Source organism: Centruroides vittatus, unplaced genomic scaffold (assembly GCF_030686945.1).
Source record: "Centruroides vittatus isolate TY-2023 unplaced genomic scaffold, ASM3068694v2 contig_7, whole genome shotgun sequence".
NCBI lineage: Eukaryota > Metazoa > Arthropoda > Arachnida > Scorpiones > Buthidae > Centruroides > Centruroides vittatus.
The window spans coordinates 2,322,520-2,329,232 of NW_027122442.1; the positions used below are offsets into that span (position 1 = coordinate 2,322,520).

Consider the following 6,713-nt stretch of genomic DNA (forward strand, 5'->3'; position numbering starts at 1 on the left):
GCATTCTATGGTGAGGATTTGTTAGCCTCTTCCGTATCATCTTCAACAAACCATGATGATTTATGACCTATTAACTAGCTGCATCCTATCTGTCCTATCACAATTATCATTTCCTACAAAGCCGTATTGTAACTTATTCAAAAATTAGTTTTTTCTCCAACATAATTACGTTACATCAACACACGTGTAAAAAATTGACTTAATCAGATTACCTCGATTATTATCTCGAAGATTATCACAGGTTTCTCTAATAATGTAGTTTAATTAAGAGAAATTCTTTGTTGGAAATGACATTTCTGCGTCATTATTTACTCGAGCGATAAATTATCCAATGAATGAATTGAATATTTTTAAAATTCAAATGAAATTTATTCTCAGGATTAATACTTGATGCCGAAATTTATGTTCTTTTTTATTACAAAATTTAATATATATATATATATTTTATCGTATCTAAAAATGAAATTACTGTAATTCTATCGTTTTTAGAATATTTTTGAAAAATTGTAAAATGTTATTTTTTATGAAGTGTTTCTTTAGATGCTAGAACATATTCTAGGTAATACATTTGTGACATCAATCAAATTCGAACCAATATTTCAAATCTGCAAATTTCATCATCAATCCACTCGACTTGGAGTGTACTTCTGGATACTTTCCACGTCCCACGCTGTTTGAAGGATTCTTCAACGGTTTGTTACATTTTAATACTTCTATGCAGTATACGGGGAAATTTACGTTCTTAAACAGTACTTTGTACCTAAAGTATTGATACAATTTTATTTCTTTAAAGACTTTCAGATCGCTCTAGCACTCATTTAATCGCTATTGATCTAAGTATTTTTGTGTCCGTTCGTTTGTCAGTTTGTTCAGTGCCTAATGCCTTTGTGTCTAATGTCTTTATGAACTTGTGTTTATCTGTAAGCAGATAACATATCGCTATAATTAAGAAAACGATTAAAATTACTAGTAACAAATATTTGTTTGATGAATTGAAGGGATTGGTGGAAGAAGGAGGTAACTGATATTTTCGTGAAATTTTAGTTAGTGGTATGGAAGAAGGGAATAAATGCCTATCTACTCCATGGTAAAAGATTCAAGAGGTCATCTTCATTCATTCTGCAGTTTAGTGGTGTACGACTCATGTAACATATATAAAAAAATCTTTGAACTTTCGCGACATTATTATTTTTGCTAGCTTTTCCACAAAGCCCTTAAATTATGTTGCTTATTGAAGTAATTCACAATTGGAAACTGAAATATTCACTAGAATAAACACAAATATTCAGCACCTCACCATGGTTCATTAGATATAGAGTACAGCAGGGCGCGTAATATTCAGTTTATTATTCCAATTTTTTTTTTACTTTACTGAGTTTATTTGCATAAAGCCTACTAATATATGTATTCAAGCTATATTTTAAAATTTATTTACAACATTTTACAATATATAAAGCTCATAGACTGAAAAATATACCTCTCTTTAAGTTGCAAAAATCTTTTGTTCTGTAAATTTATATGGATTTAGTTTAGAATATAGATTTATCAAAAAATGGCAATAGGCCAAACAATCCGACTTACATTTATAACTTTTTAAGGATTTCCAGTTGGATATATATCCGTTATGTACAGTACTTTCCAAAAACTCCTAAAAATTTATCCGCTGTACAAGTTAAAAATATTTTAGTTTGTTCTATCGAAAATTTATAACGGTCATCGAATATTTTGATAAGTTATTTGCAAAAAATGTTTGCCTCTAGGCTCCAAACTGGTATGAAGTATAATTATAACTGCACTTCAATTCAGTCACAGAGCACAAATGGCCATCAGAATCTACAGAAATCATTCATCCACATAACAATATTCTTGCTTTAAGCATTCTTAACATTTCTCGAGATTTAATTGCATCATATATCTTGCCTGATATATAAATCACGTTCATCAAATTTCGTATTTATCACGAAGAATGTCTGCTTCTTCCTTACAAAAATTACGTTTACATAAATTATGCATAATGAACAAGCCATCAATCTATCAGAATTTAAAAAAATTCAATTTAATTTATTATTATTTATTTTTTTATTTTTTAATAGAATAAATACATCATTCCACATCACGCATCGCCTCTTACTTAATACCTTCTATCATTATTTTTTATTGCTGCCTTACTATAAGTATCGAAAACTTCTTGCTGATGAGTATAATCGATAAAACCAATCTCCCTATATGTGATACCTCTAACAATCTTGAACACCTGAACCCAATTAATGTGTTCAGAATCCTCATAAGTAGCAAACATCTCTTTATCTATTCTTCACTGATGAGCAGATCTTAGGATTTTGTCAATATAAAAAAAAAAAAAAAAAAAAAAAAAAATACACAAATCACAACATTCGTGTTACGATTTTCAGAAACTTAATTAGATTAAAATTAATTATATAAACATATAAATATCCAACTTTTTAAATTTATAAAACGTATAGTTTTATGGAGAAGCCGCGCATCTCTACTATCCTCTCCATAAAATCATCTCCAGAATCTTTTCTTTTTTGTTAAGCTGTATACGTTATTCTTTACGGTTTCTATACTTATAAATTTTATTACATATTTACAATCACTCTTAAAATCAAATTTTGAAGCTAGTCGTCGTAAGCAAGCTTGGAATTGATCCAATGCTGCTATAACGTAGGCGTCCATCGAGGTCATATAGTTCTTGCTGTTAAGATATCTATTCATACACTTAAAATGTATGATGTTGGAGCTCGAACAAACATCTTTATATCAATAACAATGTATAAAATTGTTATATTGTAAATATCTAGCTATCGGGTGCTGACAGAAAACTTAAAACAGCATCTTCAACCGTCGACACTTCAGAAGCGATTCGACCACGTTTGATTTTTCTTTTCACTTCTGTAAAAATCGATTTCTACCATTCTTTAAATACAGAATTTTCGTAAACAATTACTAAACTTTTTAATTATATTAGTCTTAAAATGAATATACGATTTATAAGGTGGTTAAAAACACGTGGAAAATTCCGATATATATATATATATATATATAAATACCAATTACTGTGGCGATTTTGTGGTATTTTCGACCAGTCTCGGAAAATTCGATTTGTTAACGAAGGTTTGTAATGTTTCGTGAAGTTGTAGCATTCTTTAGTAATGGAAGTAGGAGATAACTATTTTGTTAACATTGCTTGGCTTACTTACGCTTCCACGCCTGAGGTAGTAGTTTATGAAGCGAGTGTATCAAGGGAAAGACTGAGTGCCATCACACCTTACAAAATATCGTACAACTCCATTACTGCATATCGATTGTCTACCGACACCCGCGGGTCTCGTAGCACTAGTGGAATTTTTAATCCTATCACAACCGATATCCGACTAACAATGGGGTTTTTTTTTTCTACCTCTTACCACATTTTTTCCCTCGTTTACTGACATTTTGTCACATCCAAGCTGTCACTTTTCCATACCCACACAGTAATTAAAGAACTAATTCTCGTCTAGCATCCACAAGCATTTCTTTTTTGTACTATGGAGCAGCTTAAAAGAGGAGCCACGAGAAAGATGAGGTGAACAATTTTTAATCTTAATTTAACGAATGAGAAATTAATTAACTGGGTGTTTATGTTAGGTTAATGATTGGCATTTTAAGTTAACTATTCTTGTTAAAATTTATTTTAACGTAAACACCCGAGGGGATACTTTTAAACGACTTTCAAATGTCCCACGCGCATTTTGAAAATTTAACTTCAATTTGTCCTCGAGCTACGACTTTCGACGTAGCTCGGAAAATTCAATTTTCTAATATTAATGATACAGAAATAAATTGTAAAACTTAGCAAATCTATAACTAGATACGTTAATAAATATTAACCTTAGAAAATTCAGTATAAAGTGGCTATTAAAACGGTGGTTCTCCGAGACTAGGTATAGCGAGAGATACATTCATTAAGGGTTCTCGGGTGTGGATATCGAATATCAAAATGCTCTCGTATCCAAATTTGAAGAGTTTATCTCATCTTCTACAAAGATAATGAGTTGACAGTTTGGCAGACCTGAGGGAACTGCAGGAGAGAATTGAAGGCAACCAACTATTAGCATCCCTTAGCTGAAAACTAATGAGGGTGAACGAGAGATCCGGAAGCCTATTAGCCTGCTAAACTCTTATGTAGAGGTAGAACATCTTCAAGACGATTATTTTACGTAGTCATTAGATGGTTGGCTAATTTCTAACGATTTACAGGCAGTTCTGTAAAGATTTAAGGCAAATTCTTCGATAGAACCATATCCAACCTCCCACAAATAAATTTCTTTTGTTCGATAATTTATTTTTTCTTATCCAAATTTGGGCCATAGAGAAATCGTTAACTGCTAAAGACCTAAATTTGTCAATTATTCTTGATTACACTCGATGGCTGATTATTCTTCTTAATGATTTCTAAAGAAACTTATATCATTAATTCACCTTTTTTTATACTTAATAAATCAAGCAATCCTTTGTTCGTTAGGATTTCTAATTTTAAAAGTGGTATCTAACTTTAATCCTCGTTTTCTGGAAGACTTAATGAATTAAGAGTTAAAGAAGAACTGCACTTCGAGATACTGAGATGAGAAGAGAATGTTATAAGCTTCTTTTTTTTATATACTATAAATGGCCCAAAGCGAATGAATGTTATTTCCCAGTAGAAAAATATAAAAATAAACAGTTCGACAATATTCTTTCTCCCATCATCTACAGAAGCATCGTCGATTTTAGCGATCATCGACCCGCAGTTATATAGAACAAAGAAAAATTTCGATCTAAACTCCCAAACTTTGTGTCTTTTTTCAGAAGATTTATCGTTAATTTTCTTGAAATTCTTAATTATTTAAAGTGGGAAGTCTCGGTTTACGTTCCACGTTTCGTAAATTAGCACGAAATTTAATTGTTAATAGCGTGCCCATATTGTATATCGTGTCTTAGACACACGAGTCTATATACACCATCCTGTATACATATAGATATATACAAATATATGTCATTGCTAGAGACGTAAATGTCTGCAGGCATCCAACCTTTTACAACAGTTAGAAAAGAGAATTCTTTGATTAAAACAGCTGTTGTAAATTAGGCATGAACAAAGTAGCCTACCTCTTAATGTTCGATGGGGTTGTAAAATGTAAAGATTTTTTTTTATACAGTTCATTTGCGCTTCTCCAACCTCCTAATCGTCTCGAAATTAACACTAATTTTAGCTGCGACAATTTGTATCAAAATAGAAAATTGTCAATTTGGTTTGACCAAAAAAAGCAAACATAAATTTAATTACGTTTCGCTTATAGAACAGAAGAAAGAATAAGAAACGAGAATTTACCGTTTGCTTCAGCTAAACGTTAACACGATGGCAAAAAATCGATAGATTTGTTTCGAAATTTTTTAATGGTTCTAACTAAATGCTCGAAAAAAAATCACATCGGCCATTATTGACCAAGATCTAGCAGAATCAAGGATTTCTAGATCAATGGTGGACGCCTCAATGGACTTTTGGTTTCTCTTAACTTCTTTCAGTAATCTCCGTTATCCTCAGGGAACGTTTATGAGAAAGGATAACCATACCAACTAAAGAAACAACTAATGACTTTTAAACTCAAAAACACCACAAAACAATTTTAAAATATTAAAATCGAGATTCTAAATAATTCGAAATTACATTTATTTATTTATTTATTTATTTTAAACCGGAGTTACTTCAATCTTTTAACGTTTCGACTAGTTATTCCCCGCAAACAATCGATTAAATTATGAAAGATGGGTAACAGCGTCATCCTATACTAAAATATACGTAACACAGTAACGTAAACGGAGCGTAACGGGGACGATAACGTTTAAAAATGTCACACGATACCGTCACTGGATATGGCGTATTGCAGAAAGACAAACTACCAATGATCCGACAATGATTTCTTCTCTAACTTTCTACCTAGTTACGGTTGTTACGACGTGATGATAGAAAGTGTGATTACACGTCACGAGAATCCTACCTGATATTCATAGAGGGAAAAGCGGTGAGTTACGAGACTCGTCGGTATCCTGCGAACACCATCTTCTACATTCTGAACGCATCTGGCATCGAGCCCAACAACAGAAATCTAGTAGCGAGGAACGATTAAGTGAGAATAGGACACTGTGTCCGGGTGAACGGTGCTCTAGCATCTTTCCCGTCGTCCCCTGCGTTTACACGTGGCCCAGAAAGGAGGCGCTACCTGTACCGGATTCTTCCATTGCTCTTTCTTCTTCATCCCTCTTATACCTTTACTATATAATTAATCCTACTTTTCCTACTCTTCGATGCTCTAAATTATTAAAAATCCACCATTCTGTGGTGAGTTAATGTCTAGCTATTCACCACAGTTTTATGTTCTTTCTACTTAATAATTACGTTGAGTAACTTAAGCTACGATCGTTACTTTTATGCGTCGATTCGTTACTCGTAAAAATCATACCCACGGGGTGTTAATTTTAATATTTCCTAAATTATATGGAAGGAAAAAAATCTCCATTCCCTCCTTCCCCCTCCGATATAACAAAAGCGGTTATTGCTAAGATAATTAAGGGCGAAAAATAAGACGTTAAACAAAGTGTATCTTTTTTAAGATGAAGTGTTTTATCGAATGTCTTAACCTAAGATCAGTGTATGAGAAATGTGTTTAGATCTT

At 32.2% G+C, this 6,713-nt stretch overlaps 1 protein-coding gene across 1 annotated transcript in view; it reads right to left on the bottom strand.

Annotated features, from left to right (window-relative positions):
- LOC136980432 (neuronal acetylcholine receptor subunit alpha-10-like) overlaps window positions 1-6,212 on the bottom strand; it is a 44,007-nt gene extending 37,795 nt beyond the window's left edge. The window contains exon 1 of the mRNA XM_067276538.1: window positions 6,039-6,212. The gene's annotated coding sequence lies outside the window, so the exon portion shown is untranslated. The remainder of the gene's footprint in view (window positions 1-6,038) is intronic.
- Window positions 6,213-6,713: the final 501 nt, after the last annotated feature.